The following is a 16202-nucleotide window of genomic DNA, read 5'->3' as shown; positions in this document are numbered from 1 at the left end:
TGTTTGTGCAATTTAATGACTAAATCTAATTCTAAAATGAAAATGATGGATTGATAGGTTTGTGTTACAGCCTACATATACATGAACAGTCATTGTCATTTAACAAGCGCTGTTTGGGAAGTTTTGTTCCTTGTAATTAACCAGTGCATTAAAGGGACAATTCAGTCTAAGAGGACATTAAAATGTGCACATATTTCGGAAACAAACCAGTTCTAATAGAAATAACATTAGTTGGTTCTACTGTGATATGTCAGAAATATCCGCTGTAGTGAAATGCTCAAAATCGCTTACTGTCCGCCATTATACACAGTGGTCGGATGTCTTGAATGCCGAACACTGGCCCTTGCCAGTGTAGTATAGAGTTTTTTGTCTATAACTTCTCAAATCGCACTTACAGCGTGTTTACCTTATTAGACGTATGTTCTTGTCTAAATATAATTTCACCAACTCCTCAGTAATATATGTATTGCATTTGATAAACGTTCTTGATTTTAGCGCGGGAATGGGTACAACTTACATTATATGTTCATATTGTACCAGCTTAATCGTATTGATCTACGATTTGGATTTTTTAGATTTAAGCATATTTTTATTGTTCAACAAAACAACAAGGTTATGGCACAAGTTATCCCAATTTAGAAACGCCTTCTCCCAGAAGTACCTTGTATATATACATATCTACAATAATAAACAATATAACCAATTAGATTTTCAAGAGTTAGATATTTGTTTGGAAGAGGAGAGTTGAAAAGCCTGGAAGAAAAACAGAGTAACAAAAAAGGGAGGGAGGAGGGGCGGGTGTTAAGTCTGTTGAAGTAAAATATTCTTAAGCGACCTTAGAACCGATTACTATTTTTTATATACATGTAGGTCTGTACGGATTTAAAAATATACCAGTTTTGCTCGTCTGACTGGGTTGGAGGACCACAAAGAATAACATTAATTGTGACATTTCAATATTGAGGAATGTTGTTTAATAAAATTTATCGTTGTCTTCTATATAACATACATTCTAAAAAAATGCACAAAATTTTCACAATCATTTCCGCATTCACATGATGGGTCATTGATTATATTCACTCGAAACAAATTATATTTTAAACCGCTACAAGCATGTCGCAACCTTGTATGTAAAACATTTAACTTTCTGTTTCATACTATATAACATAAAAGCAATGCGTCAAGGTTGTGTTGAATTTTAGATTTTAAACAATTAATGGATGGTTTCTCTCTGACATCGATTGGTTAGTTATTCTATAACCTAAACGTAGACGGAAAAAAAGATTAATAAGAAATGGATAATCTATAATTTTGGACGGTGTAATTTTGATTATTTCTGACATTATACGTATTACGCTCCCCTACTCTTGGAGGAAGTAGATTACTTAAATAAGAAGGAGTTAGATGAATATGAAGTTTATACATAAGTGAAAGTTTTTTTTAGTTTCCTTCTTTCTGATAATGGTTGAAGTTGGAATTCTTTATATAGAGACTGTTTACCAGAAAAAGAAGTCAGGCCTGTGATAACTCTTGCTGCTTCAATTTGGACTTGCTCGAGCTTATTTACATCTGTCAGAGAACAACCATCCCATAATTCACACGCATATTCTAATACTGGTAACACAAATACTTAAATTTTCTTATTGCCGATATTTTTTTTCATACAAGGCTTTTGGATTTCTGATATATGTAAAGACTACTTTGCATCTGAACTAAAAGTTACACCTAAATATCTATGGTTTTTAACACGATTCAAAATTTCTGTACCAAAAGTAAGTTGCAAAAGTGGTACGTTTTTAGAATTTGTTATGAATAATACATCAGTTTTTTGCGGGTTGAATTTAGTGAGCCAGTCTTGGGACCATTGATGAAGCTTCTGTTGGGCAATATTTAAAGATCGTTGAATATCTACGTAAGATAATGAAGAAAACATTAAGGAAGTATCATCGGCAAATAAACGTGAAACGCTATTCAAATTATCAAAAATATCATTTATGTAAATTAAAAATAAAAGTGGCCCGAAGACACTTCCCTGCAAAACACCTGCATTTGTGGAGCCTTGATCAGAATACACATTTTTTACCAAAACTTGCTGTTGCCGTCCTGATATATATCTTTTTTAACCAACGTAATAGATTACCTCTAATACCATATGCTTCTAATTCAATTAATAAACCCTTGTGCCATACACGGTCAAAAGCTTTTGATATAACACAAAAAATAAGACAGGTGTGTTTTTTTCTCCAAGAGAACAACATATATTATGGTACATTTTTATTAATTGGTGAACTGTAGAATGACGAGACATAATACCAGATTGTTTTTCATAAAATAAGGAGTTATCAAGAAAGTAATTATAAATATACTTGAACACACTCTTTCAAAAACTTTACCGCTACATGATAACAAAGTAATAGGGCGATAATTGGACACCACATGTCTGTCCCCTTTCTTAAATAAGAGTAGAACTATTCCTTTCTTCCAAAGAGAAGGGGAAACATTATGGTTGGAGGTTGATTTTACACGTTTAAATTCTTTATTGAGTCGGTCTCGTAATCGCATAGCTTTCCTTAGTTCAGAGTTCATCAAAAGGTTCTTATGGGGTCTTATAGTAACTATTTTTAGGGATACATTCTTCAGCGAAAGATAAAAACTGCTCGGTAAATTTAACACTAACAATGTCAACGGAGTCAAAATTTTGAAAAAAATGAGGTCCAATCAAATTTTTTATCAAAACGTTACTTATTAAGAGCAGCATGCTTGTACGACCAAACTTCACGAGTATAAGTATAAGAAAGGTTAACTGGTACAGACAAAAATATTACACAAGCGTCATAATCGCTAAATGGTACGATCAATTGCAATGACATGCGAATCATTACATTTAGAAATATCACTTATTAAAACATGATCTAGTAAACGTGTCTTGTCAATCCATGCCTGGTTGGTTTATTAATTACATTTGTCAAATATAGTTCTAACGTTATTTGATATAAAACATGAGTATGTGATAAGGTAAGTAGATCAACATTAACATCTCAAACAATTACCACATTTGATGTACTTTCTAAGGCTTTCTCCACTGTATATTTAAAATTTTCGCAAAAGGGGTGACATGAACCTTCTGGCCTGTATACAGTACCTATCAATAAAATTTGATGCGGCATTTCAACTTGTATCCATATAATTTCTCCATCCATAAATTCGAGATCAACTCTTCTAACACATTTCAGAGAATTGGAGTAGTAAACTAGTATCCCTCCAACAGAGAAATTTCTGTCTTTCCTAAAAGGCTCCATAAAACCTGGTATAGTTAAATCAGCTGACGATACTTCATGATCTAGGCGTGTTTCGGTAAAACACAAAATTTCAAATTCATTTGTGATATTTTCAATATATTCTAGTTTTTTCCCTTCTACTTCTGCTGTTTAAATGAAATATAGTCAATTTATTTTCCGGGGGACCGGGTTGGTTTCTATGTCCATGTCTAATACTAACAGTAATAATAAAATATGGCCAAGCAGATGTTGTTAAATTGAGACTTAAAAACTTATATACATGAAAAAAACAAAACAAAAAAACAAAAAAAATGAATGGATCCATGATAGCACAGTATACAGGCATCGTGATAATACCAGGAGAAAATTATTATACGACAATAATGTAATTATTAACAATGGACATGAATAATTGATATTCGGTCACCAGTAGGGGACTAATGTTGTTACAATGAAGTTTTATAACATTAGTGAATGTATAAATTAAGTGAAAAACCAGAGCAAGAATACACACTATATATGACTTTGCCAGTATTTTATTCTATATACCAGGCAATACTTGTGTGGTACGAAAAATGAGACTTAAAAACAGTGAACTTTTACATAATTACATAATAACTGTAGTTAACCTATAACTTTCCTGGCTGAATAGAGATCCATGTTAGAGATATGGACATTTGTAATGAACGGTGCGATTTGTAATGAACGGTGCGCATAGAAAATCTAAACACATTTCTTATCTCATCCCCCCATTAGAAAGACACAGGTATTATTGTACTGGATTCAATTTTCAGTACAAGATGACACACAATCAGTATGATACATGTATGTATAAATTCTGTAAAATAAGTACATAGATCAATGATTTTGACACTATCAAGCCATAGCACAAGTATTTTCGAATACTCCAGTATTACTGGATTCTAGAGATGAATGTCTTGATGCAAGTTTATTCGAAGTTTGTCCGAACTCGCGTTACCTTTGACGAAAATCCTTCCGTTCAATGTCCAGGCTGAAGTAATGTCGCCGTTTCGTCGAAGATAGTTAAAATGCGTGATTATTTCCTGACGTGTACGCGTAAGGTCTTCTGTGATGAAGATTTTAGCGGGGTTGTGGTTGTGTTTCAAGGCCAGCTTTGATTTAGCTTTAAATATCGAGTTCTTGATCTTCCAGTTTCGAAAGCGACAAATACGATGGACCTAAATTTAGTCGCCTTTTACGATCATGCAATAGGGGCAGCAGGTACAATTCTAACGCCCTACCTGCAGAAGTTTGAACAAAATCCCTGCTGCAGTTTTTAAGAAATAGTGATAACAAGCATTGTTTATGGACGGACGATAGACGCCGGACGACGGACCACGGACGCAGGGCGATTTGAATAGCCCACCATCTGATGATGGTGGGCTAAAAAAAAACAGGAAAAAGGAATTTGAGCTAAAGAAAGATGGAGTATAATTCAAGTAGAGTGGGGCTGCAATTGTTGAATCAGGTATACAACCTTGACATTTATATTAGACTAATACACAAAGATGGGTGGAGTTTTGCAAAGTAACATTTACCATTTACTATGATATTTTCAGCAATGTTTCCATGGTATCGGAAAAAGTGCAAAAAAATAAAACCTAAAAATAGCAAAAGGTACTACTAGACCATAAAAAGAATGTGTCTATAAAGTTTTGTGGAAATATCTCTGCTGGTTTTAGAGTTAAGCTCCGGAAATGAACCTGCTACAAAAATATGATATTTTCAGCAATGTTTCCATGGTTACAGAAAAAGTGCAAAATATGAAACCTAAAAATTGCAAAAGGCACTATTAGACCATAAGAACAATGTGTCTACGAAGTTACATGGAAATATCTCTGCTGGTTTTAGAGTTGTGCTCCGGAAACGAACCTGGTACAAAAATATGATATTTTCAGCAATGTTTCCATGGTTACAGAAAAAAGTACAAAAAGTGAAAACCTTAAAAAAGCAAAAGGCACTATTAGACCATAAGACAAATGTGTCTATGAAGTTTCGTGGAAATATCTCTGCTGGTTTTAGAGTTATGCTCCGGAAACGAACCTGGTACAAAAATATGATATTTTCAGCAATGTTTCCATGGTTACGGAAAAAATGCAAAAAATGAAAACCTAAAAATAGCAAAAGGCACTACTAGACCATAAGACCAATGTGTGTATGAAGTTTCGTGGAAATCTCTACTGGTTTTAGAGTTATGCTCAGGAAACCATTCGTACGGACGGACGGACAGAACCCATTTGCATATACCCCGCAAACTTTGTTGGGCGGGGGATAATAATTTGTATGCCTTGCAGAAAAAGCATAAGTCTCTGTCTTCAAGAGTCATTAAATACATACAACAAGGACATAGTCATTCAGATCCCCCGCCAATGGAGATATCAAAGCTGAAGTAAGTTTGATTGTGGAGACTTATGTGTAAGAAAAAAACCAGGAAAAAGGAAGTTGAGCTAAAGAAAGATGGTGTATAATTCAAGTAGAGCGGGGCTGCAATTGTTGAATCAGGTATACAGCCTTGACATTTATATTAGACTATATACACAAAGATGGGTGGAGTTTGGCAAAGTAACATTTACCATTTACCATGATATTTTCAGCAATGTTTCCATGGTAACGGAAAAAGTGCAAAAAATGAAAACCTAAAAATAGCAAAAGGTACTACTTGACCATAAGAACGATGTGTCTTTGAAGTTTCATGGAAATATCTCTGCTGGTTTTAGAGTTGTGCTCCGGAAACGATTCTTGCACAAAAATCTGCCATTTTCAGCAATGTTTTCATGGTTACAGAAAAAAGTACAAAAAGTGAAAACCTTAAAATAGCAAAAGGCACTACTAGACCATAAGACCAATGTGTGTATGAAGTTTCGTGGAAATATTTCTACTGGTTTTAGAGTTATGCTCCGGAAACCATTCGTACGGACGGACGGACAGACGTAGAAGATGGTAGCTACTAAGGCCCCAAATCAATTTTTTACAGTGGCTCTGCCAGTCTTAACCAGAGTAGCAGCTAGTGTGGCACAAAAGAACATTGGAAACTGCTATATTGTTCAGGTATTTATTTGTTGTCAATGTGAACTAATGAGCATTAATATTACTTTTGCAATGAAATGATGTCAATTAATGTGACCGAGTGGAGTGTGTTGCTTGGTGTCTTCGGCAGCATGCTTCAGTGATATAAATGACCATAGCTGTGATAAGATATACAGATCAAACACTGCAAACTTTTATATTTCACTCACACACAAATTTGCAATTGTGAAAAGTAATCCCCGACAGAGTTAACAATTTTAGATGACTTTGTCACTCTTACACCTTTCATACCACACTACACTTTCCTTATCAACTCCATTCCTTCTGTGCCCTAATACCAGGCAACTACAATTCAACCACTGCCTGCTACTTTCCTTGCCATAGATTCACTCAAGATCGTTCTGTCTATCAAGGGTTGTAAAGAAGGCAGGTTTGCCCGCACTCTTTTAGAATAGCTGTGCATCTCTTTCACATATTCTGTAAAGGTAGCATTTTCATAGGCACTATCAAAATATTTAGTTGGCTCTCTAAAACAAGAGTTTGCAGTGAAAGCACATCTGCTAATGCATCATGTGCATTGTAGTCTGAACTTCCAGTGACATGTTTCACAAGATTTCGCTGCGAGCAAGACATTAATCCAGGCATCCCCGTCCTACAGAGTATTTTGGTGTCAAGGAACCCCGATACACAGCCCAGAAACTCAGCTTGTTTACCCAAACTCCAAAGCATTCATTAGGAGGGGACAGTCAAAGGTCTTGATTTGTGTCCAACAAGGTGCAATGGAGGTGGATATTGCTTAAAGAATGCTATAAGATCTTCTAAAGCTTTGGGCAATGATAAAGAATCAATAAGATGACCTCCTTTAAACAACTTTCCATTTCTACATGTCAAACCAGTAACTGAGGAGACACAAGGGGTATAGCTGTACCTGGAGTTACATATGTGCTGAATATCTCATCTCAGCACACTTTTGATTATAATTGCATAATAATAAAAAAATGTTCATTGAATGTGTATCGGATTTCTTGTTAGTGGTTAACATCCATGTACTGTAATATCTATATTTAAAGCACTGGAGATTGTCGCAATATATGAGGGGCAAACAAACTCTATTATGGTAAATAGAAGACCTTGCCTCCTCAGATATTGTGACAACCTCCTGCGATTAGAAAGAGTATCCCTACAAAAGTTCTGAGAGATCATATCTAGACTGAGCAAAGTTAACCAAGTGCATCAATGTATAGCTAGATGAATTGGAGGATGACCTGATACTAGTGAGAGTATGAATATGGAACAAGCTTATACATGTAGTAAGTGTTGCAAGCTACAGATATCCCTTGTCGTCGATTACATTTTAGATCACTTGAGACTTTAAGTCTCAAGCGACCTTTTCTAATCGCCGTTTGTCCGTCGTCGTCCGTCGTAAAAACAATTTACATTTCCGAATTCTTCTCCAAAACCGCTGAAGCAATTTCAATGAAATTTTGCACAAGCCTTCTTAGGAATAAGGCCAATCAAAATTGTGAATTATAAGGTCCCCACCCAAAAGGGGGCTGAATGAGGGGCCAAAAGGTGTAAAAATTGACTAAAATTTCAAAAATCTTCTCCACTCACAGATGTGGTGGAATCAAATACTCTTCATAGATAGAAAGGTCCTAAGGCCCTCTACAAAAATTTTTTTTTTTTTCTCAAAATTTTCATAGGAAATGAGTCAAACTTGCTTATAATTATTAGCCTGAGATATCATTTTAATATCATATCCCTATAAGTCCTGGCCGACCCCCTGAGGGCAGAGGGGAGAGGCAGAAAGGGGTCAAATAGGCTAAAACTTCTAAAACTTTTTTTTCTAAAATTCTGGAAATGGTAGAATCAACTACTTTTCATATATGGAAAGGTCTTGAGATCCTTTACAAAAATTGTGAGTTATATGACTGTGGGGTCTCACGTTTCCCCCTGGGGAGGAGGTCAAGTTTACTATAGTTTATATAGGGAAAACACATTTATGCGCATTTTTCTCTCAATTTTCATAGGAAATGAGTCAAACTTTGTTATAATTATTAGCCCGAGATATCATTTTAATACCATATCCCTTATTAATCCTGGCCGACCCCCTGGGGGCAGGGCCGAAAGGGGTCAAATAGGCTAAAACTTCTAAAACCTTTTTGTAAAATTCTGGAAATAGTAGAATCAAATGATTTTCATAGATGGAAAGGTCTTAAGGTCCTTTACAAAAATGGTGAATTATATGACTCTCAAGTTTTCCCCTTGGGAGGGGGTCAAGTTTACCATAGTTTATATAGGGAAAACATACTTATGAGCATTTTTTCTCAATTTCCATAGGAAATGAGTCAAACTTGTTTTGTTCAACGTTGGCAAAGCAAATTGGAATTTTAAGCATAAGGTTTGGTAACATAATACACTTACTATCAAAATGAAAAACAAAAAATAAAAATTCTAATACGAAGGTTCAACTTTAAAATTTATTCTAATTCGTAAATACTTTTTACAGATTTGAACCAACTCTGTATCAGCACTCAGGTGACCGTCAAGGCCTCTTGGGCCTCTTATCTTATCTATAGATGGCACGTTATTATTTTTTCCAGATAACACATCCAAAGAATCCCAAGCTGCATCACCACCTATGTGACCACCAAGTTATCGTCCGTAAAATAAAATTTGTGAATTAATTTATTTAGTAAAAGTGACCTTTGTAGTTTACCTTTAACCCAAAACTCTATGATAAGCTGTATTTTCTCATTTGTTACCATTGTGTGAAGTTTCATAAAAATCCATCGATTCATTCTCAAGTGAGTGTCTGGAAACCACATTCTGACATATATCTGCTATAGAAACTTACCTAATCCTGTACTTTCCAGGTCAAAGTAAACTTGTTTGTACTTTTGTGGTATTGGCCTGGATCCTGTTTAAAATGAAAACAAAATACCAACAAGTATAATAAAGTAAAATTGTACAACCAGGTACTTCATGTCAAAGTGACTGCAATTATAAGGAGAATTGTAGTAATCTGATGAAGTTTCACCATTATTTTATAATTACCATGACATTAAATTTACATCGAAATTTCCTATTTTAAACTTCTTCACAGAGTTAAGTAAAATGTAAAGAATCATTAAACTCAATACATTCATGAAATTCCAATACAATAATTCAAATATCTATAAGCACTATTCCATTTTCAAATGCAGAATTATTTTGTTTCATACCTTGCATGCAACTCCAGGCGTCGTATTCTGGCTATACTTGTGATGCTACATGCCTTACGTTTCCGTGCTTGAAGATCCCGCAGACAGGCAAGTTTAAAAGTGTGTCCACCAGGTGACAATCCAACTTGTTCATGTGTCTGCATGCATGATTACAAACTACATATATATAATTTCTTCTACTGTAATATTTCAATAATCTATTCATTCCACACACACACACACACACACACACACACACACACACACACACACACACACACACACAGGAAGATAAGCTAATCACTAATGTTCAGTATTTTACCTGGTAGTTATTTTTTAATTAGGATATCACTTGCAGGAATTCTGAGACCATATTTCTCCACTGATCACAGAATTTCAATCAAATTATCTGCTAAATAAAATGCCTTAAATAATGAATGTTGTTTGATTGTTTCTGTAAAATATAATCCACCAACAGAATAAAGCGATACAATTAGGGGCCATGGAAATTAAAGGAATGAAATGTACTCAACTTGGTTACATAGCTATGTCAAATATTCTTGTGTGCCACACTAGCTGCAACTCTGTGATTAAGACTGACTGTTCCACTATAGAAATATGATTTAGGTGCCTTCGATGCCACTGTTTTATTGAAAGACTCGTTGAGTGCTTCCTAATGTAGATAGTTTGTCACTTTGATGTTTCAATGTATCAAATAGTGCAGTCAAAGATGATTGCTGTCCCTGGTCTTTCAGCTGTTGGCCATAAGGCAAAGCTCTGTACTTTTTGTTTGGGTTTTCTTTACCAGTTCGGGTCACATTCAGAATGATTGCCAAACACATTTAATTATGACATCAAATCCTTTGCTAATTTCCCTTGGAATTTCCCTGATTCTGGCCGAGCATGTAGTTAATACACTTTTGTATGTATTTAATTACTTTACTTGTCAGTGATTTATGCTTAACCTGAAGTTTGTACAGCTGTGAAGTAATGTTTTACTGAGATGATTACAGTCTGATTTCTTGGTGAAATCAGTTTGAAGTGATTTGCCTAACCGCTGAAAGGTTTTAGTGTCATCATCAGCTACTATACATGTAGTACATATCTCATTTCCTGCCTTGTGATGTTTAGTAACCATCTCTATCACCATGTCAGATTCCATAGCCTTACTACTGCCATCCCAGTTACATCGACAATCATGGGATTTCGAGACTTGGCCGTTTGCTTGAAACATCACACATCTCGCAAAACTTACTGCGTACGCTGTATCCGACTACTTTGCCAGTTTGTGCACCAATCATAGAACAGTGACCTGAAATATAAAATATTTGATATGTATAATTTAATCAATTTGTTTGATTAATTAACGTCCTATTAACAGCTATGGTCATGTAAGGACGGCCTCCCATGTATGCGGTGTGTTGCATGTATGTAGTGCGAGGTGCGTGTTTTAGGAGACTGCGGTATATTCATGTTGTGTATTCTTGTATAGTGGAACTTTTGCCCTTTTTGTGTCGCCTGCAACGCAAGGGCGGCACTTAGGTATCACTATGTCGGCGTCGGCGTCCGGGAAACGGTTTCCGTGCGATAACTGAAGTATTTATTGTCCAATTTCAACCAAATTTAGTATATAGCTTTATCTTAACAAGATCTCAGATGAGTTCGATAATGGTATAAATCCGTCAATATTTGCAAGAGTAACGGGACTTTAAAATCATCAAAACAGGAAAATCCATGGTTTCCGCTCGATAACTTAAATATTTATCGTCCAATTTCAACCAAATTTCATAAATTGTTTTATCTCAATGAGTTTTCGGATGAGTTCGATAATGGTCAAAATTCGTAAATATTTGCAAGAGTTACGGGACTTTAAAATCGTCAAAACAGAAAAATCCATGGTCACCGCTCGATAACTTAAATATTTATCGTCCAATTTCAACCAAATTTCATAAATTGTTTTATATCATTGATAGCTTAGATGAGTTCAATAATGGTTAAAATCCGTCAATATTTTCAAGAGTTACGGGACTTTAAAATCATCAAAACAGGAAAATCAATGGTTTCCGCTCGATAACTTAAATATTTATTGTCCATTTTCAACCAAATTTCATAAATTGTTTTATATCAGTGATATCTTAGATGAGTTCAATAATGGTCAAAATCCATCGATATTTTCAAGAGTTACGGGACTTTAAAATCATCAAAACAGAAAAATCCATGGTTTCCGCTCGATAACTTAAATATTTATTGTCTGATTACAACCAAATTTGGTTTGTTTTATATTAATGAGATCTTAGATTGGTTCCATACTGGTTAAAATCTGTCAATATTTGCAAGAGTTACAGGACCTTAAAATAGTCGAAACGTGGCTTCTGCTTGAAAACTTTAGTATTTATTGTCCGATTTCAACCATATTTGGTATATTGCTTTATATCAATGAGATCTTAGATGGTTTTGATACTTTTCAAAATCCATCAATGTTTGCAAGAGTTATGGAACTTGATTACTTCACCTAAATTATTAACAATATTTTCAACTGTAAATAACTATTTTTTGTGATGCTGTGCAGGCGACACATCCACTTCCGTGTAATTCTTGTTATAGTGCTATATCACTGAAGCATGCCGCCGAAGACACCAAGCAACACATCCCACCCGGTCACATTATACTGACAACGAGCGAACCGGTAGTCCCACTCCCGGTATGCTGAGCGAATAGGATCAACAGCGGAAACGATACGGTAGGAGATCACTGTACATACAATTATAATTTGTCAAGACTTTAATTATATTACAGAAGTGTTAATGATTGATTCTGATGTACAGTAATTGCTATTTTTATCGTGATACTGTATATTGAGTCATATGTGTGCGCGTTAGTTTGTTTACATTGTGATGCCGCGCTTGTTAGATTCATATGTGTAACTTTGTGTATTATGTCTTAATTACAGTCAATCTGTTCTGTTTAAAGATGAACTTGAATTGTCGGCGTTATTTGTTGAGATCTGAGACGCACAGTATATGTGTATAAGCAATAAATGCACATAATGACCGTTACATACAGCTCTGGTATCTATAATATATATAGAGACCATATAAAGTTTAATGTTTAAATAAACCGCTTCATTATAATTAAACCACTTCATGCTTTATTTAGGGTACACTCAGCTTTGTTTGTTATTTTTCAATAATTTAACGTAAACAAGCTATCCTAGAGGTATCTTGGCACCCAACAAAAAACTTTAAATATCAAAATCTAAAATCGCTGCCTTTCGGCCATCTTGTTGATAGATCAGTCCCAAAATGCCATATGCCAAACTAGGGTCGTCCTAGGGGAACCTACATATGAAATCTGAGACAGATCCCCTTCTAAATTGATACACACACAAAGTGCATATAATTACAAACCCGATTAACTGTCACTGGATCTACCACTTCCTCTTTTTGCCACGCTCCATCCACACTGACCGTAAGCCTTCCATCACCACTGTTTTCCCTGCAAGACAAATCATATATGATTGTTCAATTTATAGTTACCGAACTCATTAGTATGCTCATTTTCTCTTATACAATGTACAGTGCACCTACTAGCTATATTTTATCCCAACGTTCTGATCTTAACGTTGGTTCACTAACGGGTGGTAAGTTGAGTGACGTAAGAATACTATTAATCTGTCTTCCTCCTACACCAGCATTTATCATTGCTAAAAAAGTAGTTATAATTATAGTTCTGTGTGTAGTTCATAATCTTTGCATTGTAATACCAGATTATTAACATGCGTTCATCAGAAAGTATTACTAAAATCAATCGTCAAACAATGTTCAAATAACCAAAACATTCCTCACCTTGGGTATATTTCAGCAGCCAGATTTATCTAAGCATTAAACTATCTTCCTTTGGCATCTATATAGACTATAGATGCCATAGGAAGATAGTTTAATGCTTATATTTACATTATCAACTTATTTTCGGGTCTCTGCATTAACATTGTTTAAGCTTGACCAGGAAAACCGTTTCGAAAATTTAATCCACATGATGGAACGGCCATTTTGACGGTGATCAGTTGATGTCACCACGTCAACATTAGTGACGTCATAATGTTCACCACGTATTGGGTGTCAGTTATACTGTCATATACTTCTACTTGGCCTTGGTTAGTTTATATAATAGAAGTGACAAGTTAATGTAAATATAACAAATTAAATCGTGCAGTTAAGTGAATACAATCATTTATCTACAGATCATATTCAGTTGGGAAAATTAACAGTGCACATTTGTGGAAAGACTGTTGATCAGACACAGTGTGTAACACGGACAACATCATACACTGTACATGCATATAGATATATCAGGCCAAAAATATGTCTGTTTAGGGTTACATTGGCAGAAAATAGGCTCGTACTTTTAGTGTCTTTCATTCTAAAATAATGGCTGGAACTGGAATATGAGATATAGACATGTCTTTTTTTTGGCCTGATCTACATGTATACAGTATTGTGCATATTGTATTGTACATATTCTCTCAATCTGATTGAAATACAGATCCTTATAACCACTCCGTTCAATTTAGGATCTGACAATATCCCATATGGGGTCACGTTCGGATGACCTTTTATCACGTGTACCCCAGATCAAATACATGTTCTACACATTTCTACGTCAATTGTTAACGCCATTTCGTCCAAGTAAGCATACACATTGAGCATTGTTGTGCACTTAGGGCGAGATGACTACGTACACGAAAATAATTCGCACAGCCTTTAGATTCTGGCAGTGTCAATTTGATTGGCCATTTCCAAAGGTCATCCTGACGTGACCCCTAATGTAATATTGTCAGATCCTCATATCGTAGTGATAATAAGGATCTGTATTTTAATCAGATTGATAATCTCTCGATACATGTATACAGACATATGCTTGTACAGTATTTTATATACAAATTGTTTAGTATGAGTATACATTCGGTGTATTATAATATCTGATGCAAGTTTTGTGTTAGCATCCCAGATCCTTCCATGTTGTTTTCCTGTCGGGACATTGTTCATGAATTGACATGAGGTGCATTGTACCAGTTGGATATGAAAACAAAATATGAAGAAAAAATATTATACCTTTTTACTTGAAATATAATCCTCATCAACCGCTAAAAGTTTGATTTTAATTTTTACATTTTTGTACATTTACAGCTGTACATTTTTTTTTCAATTTTGCATCATGGGTCCTTTTATAATTTTTTCAGTAATAAAATACAGATGTAGTACATCTAGTAAAGGGATTCCCAGTGTAGAAATATTATGAGAGGGATTCGACTGAATTCTTAACTATTTTTTACTGTGGAAGGGGAAATTATAGTATACGACCCGTATGTTTACTCTGTAATATTAAGCTTACATTGTGCCTACCTTGCCCTGCAGGTAGGGCGTTAGAAATGTACCTGCTGCACCTAGTGCATGATCGTAAAAGGCGACTAAATTTAGGTTCTTATCTTTTCTATTCTTCCTAACTGATTTTATCCTTCCTAATGCCTCCCTTGGCACCGCCTCACATTTGGCCTTGAGTTGAGCGTTCGCCCCTGTGAGGAAAGCTCTGGGTTCTGTCCCCTGGCCGAGACACACCAAAGTCTATAAAAGTGGTAGTTTCTGCTCCTGCTTAGCGCTCAGCAAAAAGGGAGTGGGACGACTGGTTCGCCCGTTGTCAGTATAATGTGACCGGTTGGGGTGTGTTGCTTGGTGTCTTCGGCGGCATGCTCCAGTGATATAGCACTATAAAAAGGGCAAAAGTTCCACTATACAAGAAGACACAACATGAATATACCGCAGTCTCCCGAAACATGCACCTCGCACAACATACACGCAACACACCGCATACATGGGAGGCCGTCCTTACATGACCATAGCTGTCAATAGGACGTTAATTAATCAAACAAACAGACTAGCAGACAGGCCATACGTGTTAATGGAGGTGGTATTCAATAGTGGCTGATGACACAACTTGCAAGCTGACAAGCCATCGGCCAAAACCCCTAGCTCGACAATTTGTCTCCGGTGCCTCCAACTGGATGTTTCTTCTTGACCATCCCCACCTGCTACAACGCTGACCATGGCTTTTAATAGGACGTTAATTAATAAAAAAAAACACCAAACAAACAAATACATGTACAGCGTACGAGTGGTCAGTGATCACTGGTGACAGATGATTTGTGATCGTCGTCTGCTCCGGCCCCGGGTTCCTAAAAAAACGTAATTTGGCACCCTCGCTAACACTTGGCAGCCTTTTCAGTTGTTTCTGACTTTTAAAGCCATATTTCACTCTTATCTTACCCATGCATTAGTGTATGGCGGTCAATGCTTACAAAATATCAGCAAGCGTTCTTGATCTCTCTCAGCTTGTGTTTACATTGCTTGACAGCTGCGCCGATTTGCGGCATGTCGTAAAAGATGCCGAAAAATATTTAAATATATATTTACATTAAATATTACTTGTTTTCATCACATTTTCTAACCTAGAATTTTAATTTGTTGATAATAGTTTTAAAAAGCTGTTTTTATACTGCTCTTTTTATTGCGACCTCTCATATCCGGCACGGACAGACTTACGAGAGATATTGACTTTCAAACATCCTTAAATAAACAAACAGACCTCTAGAATCTTGGCGTCAATACCCGTTCGTGGG

The 16202-nt window shown here is 35.6% G+C and overlaps 1 pseudogene; it reads right to left on the bottom strand.

Annotated features, from left to right (window-relative positions):
• Positions 1-6531: 6531 nt before the first annotated feature.
• On the bottom strand, positions 6532-9693 carry LOC138330641 (uncharacterized; annotated as a pseudogene).
• Positions 9694-16202: the final 6509 nt, after the last annotated feature.

Source organism: Argopecten irradians, chromosome 9 (genome assembly GCF_041381155.1).
Source record: "Argopecten irradians isolate NY chromosome 9, Ai_NY, whole genome shotgun sequence".
Taxonomy (NCBI): domain Eukaryota; kingdom Metazoa; phylum Mollusca; class Bivalvia; order Pectinida; family Pectinidae; genus Argopecten; species Argopecten irradians.
Note: the sequence above shows the minus strand (reverse complement) of the source record. Positions and strands in the feature narration are given on the sequence as shown.